The 20,547-nt window shown below is 53.5% G+C and overlaps 1 protein-coding gene across 20 annotated transcripts in view; it reads left to right on the top strand.

Moving 5' to 3' along the window:
• The window catches only part of TNS1 (tensin 1), a 222,287-nt gene that overhangs the window by 78,819 nt on the left and 122,921 nt on the right, over nucleotides 1-20,547 (top strand). The window contains exon 1 of one of the 20 annotated variants that reach the window (XM_074313085.1): nucleotides 8,017-8,269. The exons of 18 other annotated variants lie outside the window; for them this stretch is intronic. The gene's annotated coding sequence lies outside the window, so the exon portion shown is untranslated. Of the gene's footprint in view, nucleotides 1-8,016; nucleotides 8,270-20,547 lie in introns of those variants that run through there. One more of the 20 variants, XM_074313089.1, reaches the window with a different exon arrangement.

Here is a 20,547-nt window from a genome sequence, read left to right as displayed (position 1 = left end):
CATGGTCAGGCTGCCACTGGCATGCGTGTGGGGCTCATTCATTTGGGAACTGAGTTGAAGGAACTCTCTTTGAACCTCTTAGAGATAACAGAGCATAACGGTTGAGAATACAGACTGGGGTTCAGTCTTATCACCAGTGCTTTGCTGTCTTATTATTGACTTTGGGCAAGTGACTTCACCTCTCATGTGGGAGCTTCCTCCGCTGTACAAAAGCAGGGTTAGAATAACAGCTACTCCCAGTGCTGCAGCGAGGAGTGAGTGAGCGAATGCATGTACGGACTTTCTGACGGGGCCTGGCATGAGAGAAGTGCTCATTAGCTCTTAGGAGCTCAGCGCTTCCTTGCTCTGGCATTTGGTTCTTTCCCTTCATGTCGCTTTGTGCTCTTTGTGTGATGTGTTTGTGCTTTTGTTTGTTCAGTGTCTCTCCTCTTCTGGACCAAGTGCTCCTTGAGGGCAGGCACTCCCTTGGGCTTTGCTTGTGTTCCACCCCTGGGCCGGGCATAGGGCCTGACCCACGGCAGGCGTTCCAACAGCATTTGTTGAGTGAATGGGTGAATGAATGAACACACAGGGGCCAAGTGGAAAAGCATCAGAACCAGAGAAACAGCTAAGCACCTGGAATGGGGAAAGATCCAGAAATTGTGAAAGAGCTGGGACTGTCCAGCCTGTGAAGGGACTACTCTGGGAGATTGTGAGCGATTGTACGTGTGCGAGAGAGAGATTTCTGAATACAGCGTCGAAGGGATTTGCTTTTTGAGGCAAAACCAGGAGCCACAGGAAGCAAGTTTCCGTTTAGGGATGGGAGCTGCTTGGGTGTGGGCGGGAGCTCTGAGGGCCTGATGCGTGCAAGCAGGGCTGGCGGAGTGTCTGTCAGGCCCGAGGAAGCCCTGCATTGTACGTGGTGTGGAGTAGCAAGGCCCTGACCCAATGCTGCCTCTTCAGTTAGAAGAGTAGTGACAGTCATAGGTGGTATCTCTGAACTTCAGTTTTCTCATCTGCAAAATGGGATGAATAATGATTACTACCCAGAGGGTTGTTAGAAGGATTAACGTGAGTTAATACCCACAAAGCTCTAAGAACAGTGCCTGGTACATGGGAAGCACTCAGTAAACTCAAGTGTTTATTAAACAGGGCCAAAGAGTATACAGGAAGGAGAGAAATCGTGACTCGGAGTTTAGGATGGTGATGGCTTCTGTGAAGGAGGAGGATGTGGGGGGAGCATGGAGGGCTGCTCTATGCCAGACTCTGCACTCAGTGCTCAGAGTGGTTAAGTAACTTCCCTGAGGTCACACAGCCAGTGAATAGGGTGTTCAGGCTTTAGACGTGGTAGGCAACTCTAAAGCCTGGACTCTCTCCTCTCCACTCCTGGGCTTTGGTAGGATGGGGCCAAGTTTCTGTGATCCTCATACCCCGGGAGGGATGGCAACTCATTTCGAGGTGGAACAAAACGATTATTATGACTATCTCTAGGGGTGGAATCTAAGTCTTCAGGACGGAAGTCTCCAGCTCTCTCCAAGCCTAAAAGTGCTAAAGAATTAAAAAAAATATATATGGGGAGAGGGTGAGAGTAGGGTGGGGGTGAAATTTTCGGCAGCCATTGCCACAGAGCACAGGGTAAGAAGAAAGAGTCATAAGAGGAACATAGGAAGAGTGAAGTTGGTTGTTAAGGAGGACTGGTGAGCTGAGGGGTAGGTTGAGCGGGTGAGGGAAAAGGAAGGAGGTGCACTAAAGAGTGAGGAGCTGCGAGAAGGCCGTGCAGGTGATGAGAGAGGATGGAGAGGAGCCCAAGTTTTGGCAGGAGCCAGGCCCATGGGAAGTCCGGACTTTGGGCAAGGGTGCCTGTCTTGGGCCAGTCCCCGCAGGGCTACTGGGCAGTGGCAAAGGGGGAGTTTTGGGGGATGGGAGGCCAGTTGAGCAGCACACCAGTCAGCCTGGGATGGTATGTGCGAGCCAAAAGTTTAGCCACCAGCCTGGCTCCTTACCTCTTCCTGCCTGGCAGCCTAACGGTCAGCTCTCGTACGGGGTCAGCATGCTCCTGACGGATCAGCGCTGCAGGCCTGGCCTTGTCAGGATGCTGTGCTACCATTAGCAGGTGCTCACCCTCTGGCTGTGTCTGCCTCTTGGACATTCAGAGGTAAACGGGAAATGGTCCCAGGTTTCAAGGAATTCACAGATGAAGGGGCAAAGAGACAGGGAGGTGTATGCGGCAGTGGAGTTTGCTCTAGCTCACTTTCTCTAAAAGTTTTTCAAGTATTTGATGATGCCTATTGTCTCCTTTCTTTATCATCTGAAATAAAAGTTGGACACAATTTCTTTAACCTTCCTTGTGCTTTTATTCCACAAATATTTATTGACGGTTTACTGCTGTCCTCTTCTAGATGCTCTTTGGTTTATAGAATACAGGAGAACTCAACTTTTTTGATGGTGTCTGAGCAGCATGGAGTAAAATAGAACTCTCACCTCCTTTGGTCTGGGTTCTATATCTCCGTTAATGAAACCCAAAGTGCATTTGCCTTTTGGGGGCAGCCATATCCTACTGTAGCTGGAATAAATTTCTGTTTTCCCTAAATCTTAGTGCTTTCCCTACATGAACTATTATTTATTCTTTTTTTTTTTTAAAAATGACTTTTGAACTTTAGTTCAGGACTTTATCCCAAGAGAAATGTTCCCTTGCTAATTTTGGCCTGTTTATAAAGTCAGTTTTGCATTTAATTCACTTCAGCATCTTAGCTTTCCCTCCTGCTTTTTGAAAAATTTGTGTACTTGCTAAGCTTCCGTTCTAACTCTTCACCTACGTTACTGATAAGTATGCTGGACAAGCCAGGGCAGAGGACAGAGCCCTTTGGCAAGTCAGAAAGTTGACATTGATCTATTAATCAACACCCCTGGGCTTGCTGGCGAGGAATCCACTTGACTTTCTATCTCGTCTTCAAGCATTTCATCACAGATCCTGCCAACACCTTCCTGAATTCTAGATAATCTAGGTCTGGGGGATTCCCCAACTGTCCAGTCCAGAAACCTCAATATTGGGGTTAGGCTGGTGGATGTAGCTCTGTGAGAGAGCATTGTGGGGTCCCTGAAAAGATCCAGGCTGAAGCTAGTGATCGTTGCTGGGGTTGACCTGAGAGGAATTCTGCCTGGAAACTGAGGCAGGCCCAGAGGAGGGAGCGGCTGTTGATGGGTGTCTTGGGGACAGTTTTTGGCAGGCCATTTCCCCCATGCTTTCTCTGTCCTCTGATCCTTTGCCCTCAGACTAGGGTGCAAATCTGAGAGTAGGAAGCTGGAATGTGGCAGGCTGGCACTTCTCTCTCCCTGGGGGAGCGTGTGGCAAAGGGCCTGAGGCTGTGCCGATTTCTGCACTTTGAGAGATGATGGGAATGTATGCAAATGAGATGTAGGTAGGGACACAGGTGAGGAAGAGGAGATGCCCCTGCTCCAACCCCAGTCTGGCCTGAGTGTTAGGAATGATGAACAGAAAGCAAAGTGACCTGGGCTGTGGAACCTGTAGGGCCTCAGCAAGGACGGGAGGGAGAGGGGCTTTGTGGGGCAGCATGGTGGAGTACAGCTTCTGTAGTCTGCTATGGGGGAGCCCTGGTGAGGGCAGGGTCCTAGAGTGTGACCCTGAGATGAAAGCTCCCTGGGGCATAGCCCAAACTCATCTATCGCTGCAGAGGTGGAGGGGAGGTAGTGGTCAGAAGTGGGAGGGTGCAACCCAAATGCACAGACGTTGACCAAATGCCTAGTGTGACCCCCAGGGCCTGGCTCCCAGCCATCTGTGTGTGGGGTTCAGCAGGATTCTGAAGCCCAGGGTCTCTCCCCTTGGGACCTGGGCATGTGGCCTTGCCCTCTCTGTGGTGGGGAGGGAAGAAGACAGTGGAGGCCAAGGGCGCTAGAGGGGGTAGCTCCTGCAGCTCCCCTGGAGACCACTCCCCTCCTGCATTCTAGGAGGATGCTGAGTTTGTGGTCAGCTCTTAGCCCAGCTCAGAGGAGCTTCCCCTTAGTGCTGTAAGAACCTGGGAATCTGGCTGAGAGAGAGAGAGTTGGGGGGGGTGTCACATGATATGATGCCCTCCAAAGGGAGCACTGGGGCCCCGCATTCCCCATTGTGTTATGTGGTGACACAGCCTTGAGTCGGAAGACATGGATTCAAATTCTGTCCTTTTTATCAGCTGCTCTGTAATTTTGGGTAAATCGCTTACTGTTCTGAGCCCATTTCTAAGACTGGGATAAGAATCGTAGCCTTATAGCCATGTCCCAGGTTTTAATTAGGGCCTGTGAGGAAACACACATGGGGAAAGGTTTGGTGCAGGGTAGGCGCTTAAATATTGACTAAAATAAAATGAAGGGAGAAATGAGAGCAGCTCTGGGTTGGCTCCCAGTCCCTTCCCTGGTGGGGCTGAGTGGCTAGGGAAATCTGGATTCAACACTCTTTTGCCCTCTTTCTCCTGACTTTATCTTTGTCCTTTCTTCTCTGTCTCTCTGTGTCCCTCTGTCTTTCTGTCTTATCCCCTCTGCTCCCAATGGAAGTGCCTAACTCAGCACCTGGCCCCAACATACACAATTCATTTTCTTTGCTTTTCTCAATGGCCTCTCTGTGGCTCCACAGCCACCAGCACCCCCACCCAGCTCTGTGTCTTTCCTCCTTCTGGGTCTCTGTTTCTGATTCCCTCTTTGTCCCACTCTCTCTCCTCCTGGTGTTCCTGCCCTCTGTTTCTCCAGCTTCTGTCATCCACTAACAAGTATCCATTGACCACTCATTCGAGGCCAGGCACGGCCCTGCTCCTTTCTGGGTTCTGTGTGTCTTCTTGCCTCTTTGCTGCCGGCGTCTCTCCCTATGCCCCCGTAGGCCTCCTGCCTTCCCATCCCCCAGCTCTGCTGGGCTGCAACACTGGTGTTATTGAGTTTTATGAGAAACCCCCAGGCCTACCCCTGAAAGGACCAACCACAACTGGAACCAGATGTGCAGTGCTGCACATGGGGATGGGGGGGATGGAGGGAGGAGGGAAAGAGGTTTGGGCTGGCTCTGGAGGTGGGGACGGGACTGGGGGGATGGGAGATGGGAAACCCTGGGAATTCTGAGTCTTCATTGGCTAGGAGGAGGAGGAGGGGTGGGGAGGGGAGAGAAAAGGGGCTGAGCAGGCTTCTGCACAAAGCAGTTCTCCGTGTGTGTGTGTGTGTGTGTGTGTGTGTGTGTGTGTGTGTGTGTGTGTGTGACTGAGATAGGACTGACACTGGGGAAAGCCGGGGGTGGATGGTGGGTTGTGGGACAGCTCTTGGAAATAAAGGGGAAGGCTGCTCCTCTTTGAAATCCTCTAGCTCCGTGACTTCCTGTGTGTGTGGTTTCTAGAGAGTTGCTGAATCCATGGTTCTCTGCCCAGGTGCGGGGAAAGAGCAGGTGTTGTTGGGGTGGGGGCGGGTGGAGTGTTTCGCCACCAAAGACTCCTTGAGAGCAGCTGGAGGAGGTGTCTCTCAGATCTACCTGGATCTGCCATAGACCTGGGGAGGGTGGGATGTGCCCGGGACACCTTAGATCTGTCTAATGGTCCCCATGTCGTAGCACAGTCAGTTTTTCTGTCTGCGATCATATAGTTTTGAAGATAAAAGTCTGCCAACAATTATCGTGGTATAGCCTTGTTCAGAGTTAAGCATTAAGTGCCCTTTTATTCAGTTTTGAACCAATCACCCATCCAATCCATCTCTTCATCATCCATTGATTCATTCCACCTTTATTGAGAGTCTGTGTGTCGACCTGGTGATAGGCGCTTGACAAAGTAGGAAAGGGGAAGGAAAAGATGAATAAATCTTTGTTCGACTAATGGGAGATACAGGAGTGCACCCAACAAATGTACGTCTTGGCATTAGTGTAGGAGCAAGAGCCTTGGCTGTTCAGAGGAGGGGCCTGTGCCTCCCAAACGGTGTGGCTGGAGCAGCGTCTGTGGAGACTGTGGCTTTTGAATTGAGCCCTGAATGCTGATGGGGAGAAGAGGGAAACCTGCGATGAGAAGGTTGAAGAGGCAAGGCTGTATCAAGAGGGCCTCGAATGTTCTGCTGTAAAGATAGGTGCGGGGGTGGAGGGGTGGGGGTGGGAGGCGGGGGGCGGGGCAAGGATTATTTGATGTAAAGCAGGATGATAGTGGGTGCGTGCTGGAAGGAAGGGATGGGGAGCATGGCACTTGTGCTGCGACCTGAGGGGGTGTGTTCCATTTTTATAGCGGACCCCCCCCACTTCTAGAAGAGCCTAGATTGCTGACATGGAGTCCTCTCGCTTCCCTCCCCTGACAAGGCTGATCCAAGCCTACCAGCGCCCTTGGTCTGCAGGGCATGTGTGTTAGGCAGGATTAAGCTGTCAGGAGACACCTTTGCCCTTGAGTTGGGGCCAGAGAGGGCCTGGGTCAGGTTTCCCTACTTAGTCCAACAGCCTGGGAGGCAGTTCTGTGGGGCCTCGTCTCTTCCATCTCTGGCAGTACCCACCCACTCACAGACTGAGGCTGCTGTCAAGGCTGGTGGGTCCTGAGATGCTGGAATTTGGGACTCTGGGAACCCAGACTGTTCCCACCTGGGAAGGGAGGAGGTCATTTTGCTCTGGAGGCAGGGGGTGGGTGCAATGACAGCTCTATGTCCATCCTCCCCACAGAAGGTCCTGAGAAGGTGCCCCTTTCCCACCCATCCTTGAGGGTTTCGCTGTCGCTGATGAGTTCAGGAGCGGCTCTCTGATGTGCCGATTATCTGTCCTGTGACACTCATCCTAGATGCCCCCAAATCTTTCCTGAGGCTGTTTGTCCCTCTGGGGCCTCCCCTGTCACTTTGTTCTTTGGAAACTTGGGGGAGGGTTTAATTAATAAAATTAGTGGGTATTAGAACTGGAAGAGATCTTGAAGACCTTTGGCTCCAAACTCATGATCCAGCAGGGGAAACCGAGGCCCAGAGATGGGGGTCACTGGCCCAGGACCTCATATGAAGGTGGCCGGGATGGGGATGGAAGGGCCTTTCAATCTCTGGAGGGCTGGCTGGTGAGGAGCTTGGCTTGGGAACCAGTTTGTCAGGTCCCAGCTCCCGCTCTATACCATCCTGTGTTGTCTTGGACAAGTCACCTGACTGCACCAAGGTCACTTTCTGCAGCTAAAATAACAGGGTGATTCCAAGATTCAGTGAGAGGGAAATGTTTTAAGATCCTGGCATGTAATCGGTGTGCAGCAAATGACTTTTCCCTTCCCCTCAAAATAATCCTGTGTGCTTCACGTTTATCGTTTATACGGCCCTCCAAACTTTTCAAATCTCATTTCCTCTAATATTTTACATTATAAAACCATTTTGTACATGTAGAAAAGTTGAAAGGCTTTATGGTAAACGCCCTAAATTCCATACTGAACACTTTGGCATATTTGCTTTCTCCCATTTCTGTTTCTCCATCCATCAATTTATCTTATTTTTTGATGCATTTCAAAGAAGGTTGAAGCATGTATTTTAGTAACTAGAGTTCAGTTCCAATCACTTTTGCATACACAGTCACAAATACCCTAACTCAGCCCAGAGAAAAAGGCTGAGATTGTTATCTTGTATTTGACAGGTAAGGACAAAGCAGGTTCAGAAGGGAGATTCTAGGTCTGGAGTCATCAAATGAGTTGGAAACAGCATAACGCAGGGTGCTAGACAAAAGTTGGGAGTTCTGTTTATTATTTTCATTATTATGATCACCAACTTACCAAATATCATTCCCCACCCAGGGGCCCTTCGGCCGTTTCTCTGCAGCTGTCTCTTCCATGGCGTCCTGCCCCCCTTCACTATCTGTGCTCCCCCACCCCCAAGCTCTCTGGCCCCTTCCTGAGGGTCCCCAAGAAAGCTGCTGGACCAGTGGCTGACAGAGAGGGGAGGCCACACTTGTTGCCATGCCCCGCCCCAGGTTCAGTGCCCGGCCACTGCCAGCCTGGCTGGAGTTGGGCGTGAGAGCCGCAGGGGTTAAAGGAGGCGGTGGCAGGCGCTGCTGGCCGGCTCCGGCTCCGGGAAGAAGGCGGTGCGCACTTGCCCGCCTGCCGCCGGGGGAGGGAACCGGGCGGGCGAGCAGCGCCCTTGCTCAGTTGCTCCCAGCAGTGGCCCTGGGGCCAGCTCTGCTCCCTGCGCCCGCTCCCCACCTGGACACAAGGCTCACTCACGCCCTCCTCTTGGCATCCAGCTTCTTGCCAGCCACAGCTGCTGCCCTATCACTCACTGCCCACCGCCTGTCTCGTGAGCCTAGACACCCATCCCAACCAGGGGCTCCCCTGCCGGAAAGGTGAGTGTGGGGTGTGTACGTGCTGTGGGGCTGCTCTCCTGATGCTGTCAGGACCACCGATCAGGGCATTCATTAGGGGAGGAGGAAGCCAGCCTGTCTGGTCACATGTCTGTGGCTAGGCTAGCCCCTCTGGCCATCCTGTCCGTCTTCCCCGCAGATGTGTCTGAGGTTTGGGCAGAGATGTCCAGGGTGCTGTGTCCACGCTGTGAGAGATGCCAGTGAGAGGAGTTTTGTTTGCTGGGGAAGTTGCTAGTGTCCAAGACCCAGGCCGGTGGGGGTGAGTGGGGAGGGACACATCTCCCAAGGAAGTGGGGATGTTGGGAGCGTTTATTCACCAGCATTCTCTTGCCCACCTGCCTGCCTGTCACAGGGATGCCTGGGGGAGAGGCCCATGAGAAGCGTGGACACTTTTTCCTTTTTATTTCTTTCCCTGCTACCCACTGGAGCGATTACTGAGCATCTTTCTCCTCCTTGGGGTTCTCCTTGCTCCCGTGTCTTACCTCCCACGAGTTGGTCACAGCTGCAAGGGAGGGTCTGGCAGGCCTGGAAAGGTTGGAGTTAAAAGCACTCCCCTCAGCTTGTGTCCGTGCTCCCTTGCCCATGGGCACAGCCTGGCATGAGTGCCCCCTGCTGCCCTCCCCCAACCAGCATCTTACTCCTTCCTCACCCCCCTGGGCAGAAATAGCTAATCCAGGTGGTTAATGAACAGACACACGCAGCTGCCTTCCACCCCCGTCTTTCCTCTCCCCCCACCCCTGACCCTCTGATGCCCTGCCTGCCACCCCTTCCCAAGCTGGAGAATCCATGCAGAGATAATGTCAGTGTCTGTCCCCCCAACCCCCACCCCCAATTCAGGACCAGGCCCAGAACTGCCTGCCCAGATGTTTTCAGGCTGGCCACTGTCCTAGAAGAGGAAACTGGGAGGGGGGTGACCAAGGGGTGACCAGGAGAAGCCTGCTGTGTTCCCAAGCAGTGCTCTCTACAGGGGTGGGTTGGGGTTAGAGGACAGGGTGGGTGCTGGGCAGGAGAGTGCAGGGCAGAAGGGGAAACTAGAGCTAGGTTTCCAGAGTCTTTGTGGATAGGGGCGTCTTCTGGAAGCCCCAGTGCCTCTTCCATGTGGCAGAACCAAGCCAGGAGGGTCAGGAGGGTGCGGAGGGAGCATTCTCTTTCCTCATGTCTCTGCCTGGCCCCTTCCTGAAGCTGCATGGGTGGGGTGGGGACCACAGTGGCTCTGACTTGGCCTTAAGTTGTTCCTACCTCTGCCAACTGGTGGCTGCTCCTGTCTCCCCCCTCCCCACCTTTGTTCTCCCCCAGGACCTCAGAGCTTGCTACAGCTGAGCGACCCGCTGCCCGTGACCCCTCTGGGGGGAAGCTTCAAACGGCACCAGTGCTGGGATCCCACTTGGGGTTGGCCTTGACTGTGCTGCCTGTGGACGGCTGGGGCCTGGGAGGGTCTCTGCTTGTCTAACACGACAGCGGAGCTGGGACCCAGGACTTTGATCTGGAGCAGAGAATTCTTGGGTGGTGGAGGAGGCAACCTGGGAACCTCTGCTTCCAAACCGCTGGCTTTGAACCCTTCTGGCTTTCCTTCCCAGTCCCTCATCCCGTACTTTTTCATACTTTGCTTCCCTCAAAGTCCCAGTTCAGAATCTCCCATGGAGGCTGTGGTGCCCAGATTTTTAAACACAGGGAACCGGTGTTCAGATGGAGGGGAGCTGGAGGGTGGGTGCAGCTGAATTCAGACATGAGGTTACTGTTTGGTGACCATCTTCTCATCACTGATGGACGATGACTGAAGCCGTGGAGTTTGGGAGCTCTCAGTGCCCTGTTTCTCCTGAGGTAGGAGCAGGAAGCACAGGGGCAGGATGGATTTGTGTTTGGCGAAGGAAGCTTGGCTTGAGTTTAAGGAAGGGCTTTCTAACAAGCCTGGCAGTTTGAGAGAATGGGCTGCCTTGTAAGGTAGTGAGCTTCCCGTCTTGTGGGGGAGAGTTCAGACAGAGGCTGGACAACAGCTCGGAAGGATTCCTGAGCTGGGATGTGGTTAGAAGAGATGAACTTGTAGGTCTCTTGGGATGCTGAGGTCCTGGGATTCTTGGAGTTGGGAAATTCTCTGACACCCAGAATAGGGGAGCAGAAGGGCCGTAGCCTCTGGCCTGGGCGTGGGCACAGAAGAGGACCTCAAAGGGCAGGGGCCTCCTCTTCCCTGCCAATATTTGGGGAATAGAGAGTCTGACCTCTGCCCTCACACCCATTGCTCAGCCACCCACTGGGTCTGCCCCAGCTGCTTCCTGAAAAGATTCTGAGTTTTCTTCCTATTCCTTTGGGCCTGTTCCATGCCTTGCCCTGCTGGTTAACCCCACAAGGTCTGGAGCAGACCTGTGGGCTGTGTCACGGTGGGGACCAGAGGAGACAGAAGCAACACGGCCTCCACCCCCACCCCTTCTCTGAAGTTAGATCCTGGAGGGGCTAACTGGGGCCAGTGTGCCAGAAGGAGGAAGGGAGGGTTGCTTTTAGGTTGGGCAGCTTGAGCCCCTACCCTCTCCCGCCCCATTTTAAATAAGAAGAGAAATCTATTAATAAGCTTCATAATTTATCCATTAAGACATTTTGACTTAAACAATGCATTGAACTACCTGAAATGCAATCATATCCCAGAGTAACATGTTACGTATAAGATAATGGATGAGAAGAAAATCAGGAAGTACAAAATATTGGGTACTGTAAGCAATTTTAATACAAAAGTGTCTTGTTTTTAAACAGGTCATTGGTAGACCTTCAGTTTCTGCCTCAATTTTTGTCTCGCCCCTCCCCAAAATGGGGCCTGGAGATGGTCGGCAGAGGAGCAGTGCCAAGATCTGAGATGCAGAAAAACCCAGGGGCAACTCTTATCTGAGCCTCAGTTTCCAAATTTGTAAATAATGCAGGGTTTTCAGGGTAGCTTGAAGTGGTCTGTGTACCGAGCAGTGGGGGGTATGCGCCACGGCTGTGTTCTCCAGGGCCTCTCAGGAGGAGAGTGGGAGGCACAGGTCACCTCACTCCCCTACCCGCCCCCCAGACCTGTTTTCTGGGGTGAGCCGTGAGAGGAGATGCAGGAGAGGGTGCCATTAAAGATTTCTGAACACCAAACCGTGGGGGGCTTGGGCACCCCATGATGGGAGAGCCAAGGTGGACGTCTGGGGTGGACTCAGGGCCCACACGGGCTCCCTGTCCCAGACTGCCTCTCCCTCCAGCCCCTCCCCTGCTGATGCCCCGTGACAGAGAGTGAAGAAGTAGGGTCTGAAGTCACCCCAGCCCACTCCATGCCTCCAGTCAGGGCAGCCCCTTGCACAGTGCTGGCTCTTCTGGCTTCTACTGAGGAGGAATTCCTTTCCAGTGTCTAACTTCAGTCCCTTGTCTTGAGCCAACGACTGGATGAGGCTGCTTAATTAGGACGCTCTTCCTTCTAGTCCGACAGAGACCCAAAGAGAGAGGGCTGGGTGTGGGGGCAGGACTGCGCGATGTTAAGTGTGCCCTGGAGCTCAGAGAAGTCAGGGACAGAGCTGGGGTGGCTGGCCAACATTCTCAGCTGCGGGCAGTTCTGGCTTCTTGGTGAATTTCTGGGGCCATAAGTCTCTTTCGCCCCAGAAAAGGAAACTGAGGCCCAGCTGAAGGATGTGTATTGGAAGAAGCAGATGAGTCAGGCAGGAAAGCCCTCCCAGTTACTGGACTCTGAGAAAAACAAATTGGAAATGTGTATGGCCCTGGTGGACGGAGAGAGTGGTTTTGGGAGACTGGAACCAGGGCTTTTGTCCCCAGCACTGTACCCCCAAGGCCCGGGCTCTTAGCTGTCAGAGCTGTTAGGCATGCAGAGTCGTGGGCACCAGTGAGCTGGAACCAGGGCAATGGAGGCAGTAGGGCTGCCAGCCTTGTGGGCCATGCCCAGCTCCCTGGGTGCCTCCTCCATTATGCATGGTCACACAGGCACGGCCCTTCCCTCCTTCCTCCTCTCAAATCGCCTGAAGCGTTTTCCCATCACTGAGGGGGGAGGCCTCAGGAGGTGCAGCTGGGTCCATGGCCTGCCTCTATCCAGTGTGGTGACCTGGGCCACCTTCCTACTTCTCCACGCCATACCTTGGTCTCCCTCAGGGAGTGTGGCTGGTCTCCCTGGAGTTGGAGCTTGTGTGGGGTGGGGGTGGTGCGCTTGAGCCAGGCCTTGGCACTGCCTCCTCTAGGGCTAGTCTGGGTTCTGTAATCCCTGCCTTTTTAGGGCTGGAGGACTGTAGCTCAGGCCGTGTTCCGGGAGGTAGGAGGGATTGGTCCAGAAGGGCGGGGTCCTGGGGAACTAATGGGGAATGAGGGGTTCCAGCAGTGCCTGAGTGCACTCCTGTTCTTTCTTCACTATGGGTGGGGGTCCCAGTTTTACATCCGGGTCCCCCAGTAACCTTCCTAGGCCTTCTCCAGCAGAGAATGTGGGACCCCTCAGTTTTCCGGGTCTTTGCAAGCTTCCTGTGTTTAGCTGGATTACAAGCTCCTGGAGGGCAGGCCTGTGCCTTTTGCCTCCCTGGAGCTCCTTGCTAGGCCTGGCAGAGGGCTGCTCAGCAAGAATGGACTGGCTGCGGAGGGGCAAAGGCTGAGGCTTTCAGACAAATCATGGGGAGGATTGGCTAGAACTGGAAACAGGGCTGTGTTCAATGAGAGATCTAGAGTGAGGCAGAAAATGTGACTCTGGAACCAGACTGCTGGGGTTCAACTCAGGATGACCCTATTGACAAACTGTGTGGCCTTGGCAAGTGACCGAACCTCTCGGAGCCTTGGTTTCCTCAGCTGTAAAGTGGGATAATGAGAGTACCTGCTTCATGGTGTGGTTGTGAGGCTCAATGAATCAGTTTATTTAAAATACTTTAAACAGTACCTAGAACATAGTAAGTGCTCAATAAATGTTAGTAATTATTATTATTATGGGTGATGATGGTGGTGATGGTGTTCTTCCAGGAGCCTGACTCTGGGTTGGCCCTTTTCTCTCTTATCATGGTTGTTCCATCCGTAAGACAAGAGCATTATGGGACCAGAGAATGGAGGAGATGGTGGCATCGTGTTCCCTCAAGGGGTCCTAGCAATCAGAGTCCAGAATAGATCTCTCTCTCTCTCTCTGATTGCAGGGGGCAGGCAGGGAGCTAAGGGGACCTCCAGAGGCCTTGTCTGTCCAGGGAGCTGATGCAAATCTATGTTTATGGAGGACTCTGAGAAAGTTGCCATCACTGTAAACACGATGCATTATTATAAGCCAGTCTGAGCTCCCCTTCTTGGCTCCTGTCCCATCCCTTGCTGAGAGTCACTGGATAGGAGACTCCCAGGCCTGGCAAGGACCACGCCTGGCATCTGGGCAGGCTGCTCTTGACCTTGGGCTGCACCCATAGGGGTGGCATCTATATTTTAAAGCGGGTTCCTCAGATAACTGCTCTGAGTACTCTCTAGGTCTCTCTGAAGTCTACTCTGCATCTCCTTATTGGTAGGAGGTGGGGGTGGGGAACCACGCCCAACTTTTCCTGCATGCCATTTCGCTGGGAGCTTTGAATCCATGAGGCAGGGGTTCTGGCCACACTCCCTCTCCATCCTCAGGCCTCTGCTCTGTCTGACGGCTTCTGCTTTCTGGTGCCCCTGACTTGCCTCATGAACAAGGATGGGCCCTCCAGGCCTGCTAAGCGCCACAGTCCACCTAGGCCTGGTTCCCACCCGGGGAGCCTGGGTTTGCTCTGGGTTGGGGTGAGCGCCACTTCTGGACCCCCCTCCCAGGTGCAGCTGCAAAAGGCATTACGCCTTTTCTCAGACAAAGAATGGACTTGGGTTGATGATGATGACAGCTGGGGAGAGGGTTCCTGGACTCAGCCCTGCCCTGTGTTGCTTTCCCTTAGCTCCTGCTCACCTCTGCCCCCTTTCTAGGCAATTGTTCTTCTAGAGGAGGGGCTCACCTTTGACCCCTGACCTTGACTGACCCGAGCAATCCACTGGTCTCCCAATAACCCTTTATTGGGAGCAGTCAGTCTGTGGGTTCAGCACTGGGCTTGGTGTGGGGGTGGGGGCAGAGGGCTTCAAGGGAAGTGTAAGAGAGTGTGTCTGCCCTGGGGTCCCTGTGGCCCAGGGCAGGGGGGAGCAGTGCTCCTTCTGTGTCCCTGGGCTCTGAATTAGTCCCTTTTTTCTCTGGGCCTCGGTGTCATTACCTGTAAGACAAAGGGCTGGAGAGGTTCTGGGCTGGAAGAGTCTGTTGAGTCCATCTCCCTGCAGGAGCTTCCCTGGTCCCAGGCTCCGAACTTCACCTTGGATTGACCTTGCTTTCCTCCCGCCCCGCCCCCACCTCTGGCAGTGGCTGGCAGGAAGTCCTGCTGATTAGGGCCCTAATCACCGGCTAAGACTCCCAGAAACAGCCCAGCTGGTTAAGCAGAGAGGGGCCATCAGGCCAGGAAGTGGGGTGGGCATGGGCGAAGCCCCTACCCAGGAGCTGTCTGGGTTAGCTCCGTGGCCTGTGCACCTACTGTGGAGGCTGTGTGACAGTGGCTGAGTCCGGCTGGTCACATGGATACCCTGATTGTTCACTTAAAAGCCTTTTTAGACATTGACCCTCTGCCAGGCAAGGAACTAGGAGTATGGGGTTGGAAAAGCCCGGGAGACGTGGTCTAGTGGGAGAGAAGTGGGAGACAGAGGGTAAGTGCAGAGGGGGTGTCAAGCAGAAAGCAGTGCACATAAGCTGGTGGAGTGGCGAAAGCTTCAGAGAGGAGGTTGCCATTTGAGGAGGGTTTTGAAGGTTGAGAAGGAGTTCTGCTGGAGGGAAAAGGGATAAAGACCTCTTCAGGCACAGGGGAAGGTATGTACAAAGGCACAGTGGCACACATGTAAGGATGGATCTTACAGTCAGACAGGCTTGGGTTTCCCTCCCAAGCTTGCTAACGGTGTGACCTTGGGCTGAACCGTGGTGTGTGCATCTGTAAAATGGGCTTAATATTCCACCTCATTCAGTGGTGATGGGGATGAAATGAGACTCTGTGACGTGTTCAGCTCAGTACCTGGCAGAGGGCAAGCTTACAAGAAGTGGTGTGGGTGGAAAAGATGGCTTTGGAGAGAGCCTGGAGGTATAGCTTGGGGTCTGGCCATGGGGAATTTTCCAGGCTAAGTTAAAGAGGGAAGCAGCAGAGAGCTTTAACATAGGAGAAACTTGACGAGCTTGTTATTTAGGAGGGTGATTTAGGCAGCTGTGAAGGCTGTGCTGCCCCCAAGGAAACCTGGGGACAAGCCATAAGCCAAGTCCCCTGGAGTCCCATGTTCGAATTCCTAAGCCCCTGGGGATGGGAAATCCTCCTCTGAGTCACCTCACTTCTCTGGGCTTCCTTCGCAGATGCTGTCCTCCCCTCCTGGATCAGGAGACTGAGGAAGCACTGAAATTTCCTTCCCAGGAGATCTTTCAGGCCAGAAAAGAGCCCTCCTTGGCAAGGCTTCCCACAAGACTGGAATAGACAGACTGTAGCAGGTGGGAGAGTAGGTAGACCACAGGCAGCTCGTATTTCTAAGGAAGCAAAAGACTCCTTTTGGGGCCATCCGTTGCCATCTGCCTGGCATACAGTAAGCCCTCACTATTGGTTAAATGAATGAATGAACAGGAGTGTCCCCTAGCCAGGGTGCAGGAGCCTGCCTGCGCAGAGGCTGTGGGTGCCTCGCCTGACTGTACAAGGTGAGCATCTGTGCAGGGCTGCCTGTGCAGAGGCCAGAGGAATGCTGAATGTCACGAAAGCCGGGTACCTGGCCTGCTGCAGGCGCTCAGTGACTGTGTGGGTGAGAAGCGGGGATTTCAGGAGCTAAGCGGGGATTTCAGGAGCTTTAACTTCATGCCCCAAGGTCCTGTCCTGAGGTACTGTGGCGTGGCGGCCAAGATCATGGACTCTGCAGCCACACTGTGTGGGTGTGAATCCTGACCCACCTCTCGCAGGCTGTGTGACTGTGGACCACTTACCTAACCGGCTGTGCTTCAGTTGCTTTGGTAAAATGTGGGAAACCAGGAGGACTGAGTCCCGCATGCAGGGTGTGCCGTGTGACCCTTGGTTATTATTACTGTTATTGTTCTTACTATTGTGGGTGCAGGGGGAGAGAGTGGGGCAGGGACTTCATGGCAGGGATGAGTGCAGCTGCTAGAAGGGGGTGGGGGGCGCAACAGATAGATGAGCCTCCTCTGGAGATGCCTTCTGAGCTGCCTCCACCAGCACACATGGGGCTGCCTCTGCTGTGGCCAGCTGAGCTGAGCTGAGCTGAGCTGAGCGTGGGAGCAGAGGCAGCAGCCAGGCCTGGATTCCAGGCTGGAGCCCTGGGAGAGCAGGGGCCAGCTGGGGGCAGGAGAGGTGAGCAGAGAGGAGGCCAGGAATCCCTCCCAACATCTCTTGCCAGAGGACCTGGCCTTTTAGCTCCAGGGCCTCCAGAAGGCCTGTGGTCCGTGTGCCTGCCTCCCGGGCAGACTGTTTCTGATGCCCTTTCACTGTTAGAAAGTGATTGCCTGCACTAAGCGCTGTCTGGCTGCACCCCCTTCCCACCCTCTCCGTATTGCCTTCAGATCTCCCGTCTCTAGTGTTGTGGGATTAGCAGTTGTTTTGTAACAGGAGGGTGTGAGGGTACACTTCAGAGCCTGCCCTGATTCAGGGCAGGGGACAGGGGCTAGGCAGTGCAGTGGAGAGATTGGTGGCAGGAGAGTCAGGCGGCCTGTTTCTAGTCCCGCTTTGGCACTGTGTGACCTTAGGCAAATCACTTCTCCTTTCTGGGTTTCAGTTTCCTCATTGGTGACATGAGTTGGGAGAGTCCTGTCTTTCGAACTAGCGCTGAATTTCTGCAAGTCCGTAGACGATCTTTCTGAACAGAGGTTCCTGCTCTTGGGACCATTGGAGGAGCCATCCAGCCTGGAGGTGGGGGCCCTGGAGGGCCTGTAGGCATCTGCTGGGAAGCCAGCTGCAATGCTCTGGGATCCGAAGGTTCTTTGCCCAGTGACCACTCCTCTAGGCAGCTCCGTTCCTTGCAACAGAGTTCGGGATAACAGCTGTCAGGGTTGAGTTGGCCAGTCTCTGGGTCTCTGTCCCAATGACTCAGGTGGGGATGCGCTGGCAGGATTGGAGTTAGCGAAGCGAGGGAGGAAACCGGGCACATCTGCTGGCTCCCCCTTGGCCACCCTCAGGGAACAGAGTGGGAGCAAGCAATGTGCTGGGCGGCGGGGGTGCAGAGGAGCGTGAGTAACAGTTGTGAGTAATGGCTCCGTGTCTCTGCTGGGCAGGTGGCTCCTAGACTGAGCAGAGCTGTCTGGGGCTCCGGAAATGTTCCCCGGAGGCCCAGCCACTGAGTCACGGCAGCCTGAGCTCCTGCACGGTCCCTGCCCTTCTTAGGAACAGGGGGTCCAGCCCCACACCCACGCCCCCTGCCCCCTCTGCCTCTCTGTGCCTCTCTGCATCAGCTTCTCCCACCATCTGTACCTCCTCAGCCACCTTGTCCCGTAGCTTCCTATCTCGTCTTCTAAGCCCCCAGATGACTTGCTTGCCTGAAGGAGTGTAGAGTTTGCAGTCTGGCTGTCCTGGATGTGAGTCCTAGCTGAGCCGCTCATAGCTGTGTGATCTTGGACAACTTACTGTTTCTTGCTGAGTTTCTGTGGCCTCATGGAAAAAGGGAGTATTGTCTGTTGCACATATTGTTGAAAGGATTATATGGGACACGGTGTCTGAAGGATACAGTACATAGTAGGTATTCAAATACTACAGTTGTCCCACAAGCTCTACACTGTTTGACCATTCGCACCACCTCCACCCCTAACCTTCCTGTTCCAGGACTGCGTCCTATCGTTTTCAGGATGTTTATCCACTATGAGATCCCCCCCGTGGTTTGTACACTTGCCCTCCCGTGTCTGACACCTGCTACCCAGCTTCTATTCACATGCCTTACCCCTCACCTGCTCTTCCAGAAGGATGGGCAGGACTCAGGTGGGAAGGGCGAGTCCAAGGGGAATTTGTTCCTTGCTGGCCAGCTACAGTGGGTGGGCAAGCTCCTGTGGGCACTTTGAAAGAACACCCTTGGAGATCTGGGGGAGCTTCCAGGCTCACCCCCCCACCTCTGCTGGTTCATGCTCTCCCCCTGCACCCCTCTGTCTGCTCCCCAACTGGGGCTTCCTGAAATCCGCTGTGCTCAGAGCCACGCAGACTGCCCTCGCCAGTGGGTGTGTTGGCGGTGCTGCTGTATTTCTGCCAGTGTAGCTCTGCTTGGGGTGGGGCCAGAAACACCAGGCAGTGACTTTGCATCTGGACCTGGCAGTGGCCCTGCTGCTGTGCCTTGGGGTGTCTGAGCTGCGTGTGTGCACCTTGGCAGTGTCTCTGGGTCACTGTGTCTGCAGCTGATGTGCGCTCTCTCCTTCCCGTTTAAAATCTGCCTGTGTTTTCAGAGCCAGATAAAGCCAGGTCTTCCACTGCCCCTCCCTCCACCCCCCTTTCCTGCAGACCTGGTTTCAGATGCATGCATCTCAGAGGTCCTCTGGGGGAACAAGGAAACATTGCAGTGGGGTGGATATACGTCAGCTGGAGCTGAACAATGCCGGTGACAGCCAGGCCTCCGCTGGCCCTCAGTGCTGGCTTTGCTTCAAGTCTCTGCTGCTGGCTAATTGGGAGTGAGAGGGGACTTCCTGCGACAGGGCCACAGATGGAGTTAAAGGCGCAGCGTGGATCTGGGCTGCTCTGCCCTGGGCACCTCCTGCTTCCGGGGCTCCTGGTACAGTCCATCAGAGCAGATGGGCTTCCAGAACACCGGCCCTTGACTTGTGCTAATTGTGTGGAACGATTACACTCACTCCTCCTGTCGCTGCCATCTGGGGCCCAGGAGTTTTCTACATGAGTGAATTTTCAGATAACTGAAGTTTAGGCCATTGTAAAAAGCTCAGGGAAAAAAAGGTGGATTTTTTTCTGATGGGAATCTTTTGTTTTGTATTATTCTGTTCCAAGCTCTGACTTAACAGTAGATGGGACCTTAGAAATCAACTACTTATTCTGTTATTGTTCCTCAGTTTCTTCTTCTTTCAAGTGGGCCTAAGAACAGAACCTACCTCATAGGGTTGAAGTGAGGATTAGATCAGTTGAGATGCATGAAATGCTTAGAACGGAGCCTGGCACTTAGTATGTACCATGCAATTTACTACTCTATTACTGAGGACAGTGATGCACAGGGAAGGGCAATGAGAACATCCGGCTCAAACAGAAGGGAACGAATGTTTACTAAGCGTGTGCTATGCTCCAGGAGTTTTGATCTGTGTCTTCTCAGTCAACTTGATTTAGTCCTCCAACCACTCTTCAAAGTAGGTCTGCTTACCCCCATTTTATAGATGAGAAAACTGAGACTTGGGCAGGTTCAATAAGGTCCCAATAGCTGGTCTGTGGCAAACTGGTATTTGAGCCCATGCCTGACTCCCAGTGCAGTGCTTCTTCTATCTTGCCTTTCGCCCTTTGGTTGGAAACTCATGGCCTCTCGGTGAGTTTGGGAATTTGGAAGTGAGGCTCTACAAACAGAAGGCGTTAAGAGCTTTCAGGATTGAACCTGCTCCCAGCTGCCTGGTTTTGGTTAGATTCAGAGACGTATGGAGTCAAGTGATGAGACAAAATGACCTTTAGGGGTCCAGGGAACATAAAGACCACAGATGCGGCTTGAGGATGTGGAATTTTCTCCTGGGTAAGATGAGGTTGGGTTTGTTTTTCACCCTGTTCTCTCTTTTGGCCAACCTTATATCTTTAAAAAGGAGGTAGGTAGACATTGGGAAGGACTTCTGATGGTCAGCAGCATAGGGCAGTGATGGCAGTGTGGGGAGCCTGAAGAACAGACAAATTTAAGATGTTTCTTCAACTCTGAGATGTCTTTTTTTTTTTTTCTTCACATTTTAATGTTTCTGAAATTGGAATGCATCTTAAAATTGAAGTGTACATTTCAGGTAGCATTTTTTCACCCTCAAAAGCTGTTAGCCCATCGATGGTGCCTCAGACAGCAATGGCATTTTTGAGATCCGGAAACAGGGCAGTGAACACCTGCAGTTTGCATAGCAACAGCATGTGGGAAGGGAGAGGCCTGTAGGCCGTTGTTTTGGCTGGTGCGCAGACTCTGGACCGTTTTAAAAAGGCAAGGGGACCCGCTTATATCCATGTGGGGTTGAATGTGGCCCCCAGCCCTGGAATTCTCCATCTGGGGGCCTAGCTCAGCAATTTTCCCCTGACCCCCCACCCCCCCCTGCAGCAGCTTCCAAGCCCTTTGCC

The sequence above is a fragment of the Rhinolophus sinicus genome, linkage group LG01 (assembly GCF_036562045.2).
Source record: "Rhinolophus sinicus isolate RSC01 linkage group LG01, ASM3656204v1, whole genome shotgun sequence".
NCBI lineage: Eukaryota > Metazoa > Chordata > Mammalia > Chiroptera > Rhinolophidae > Rhinolophus > Rhinolophus sinicus.
This window is presented reverse-complemented; position numbering and strand designations above follow the sequence as displayed.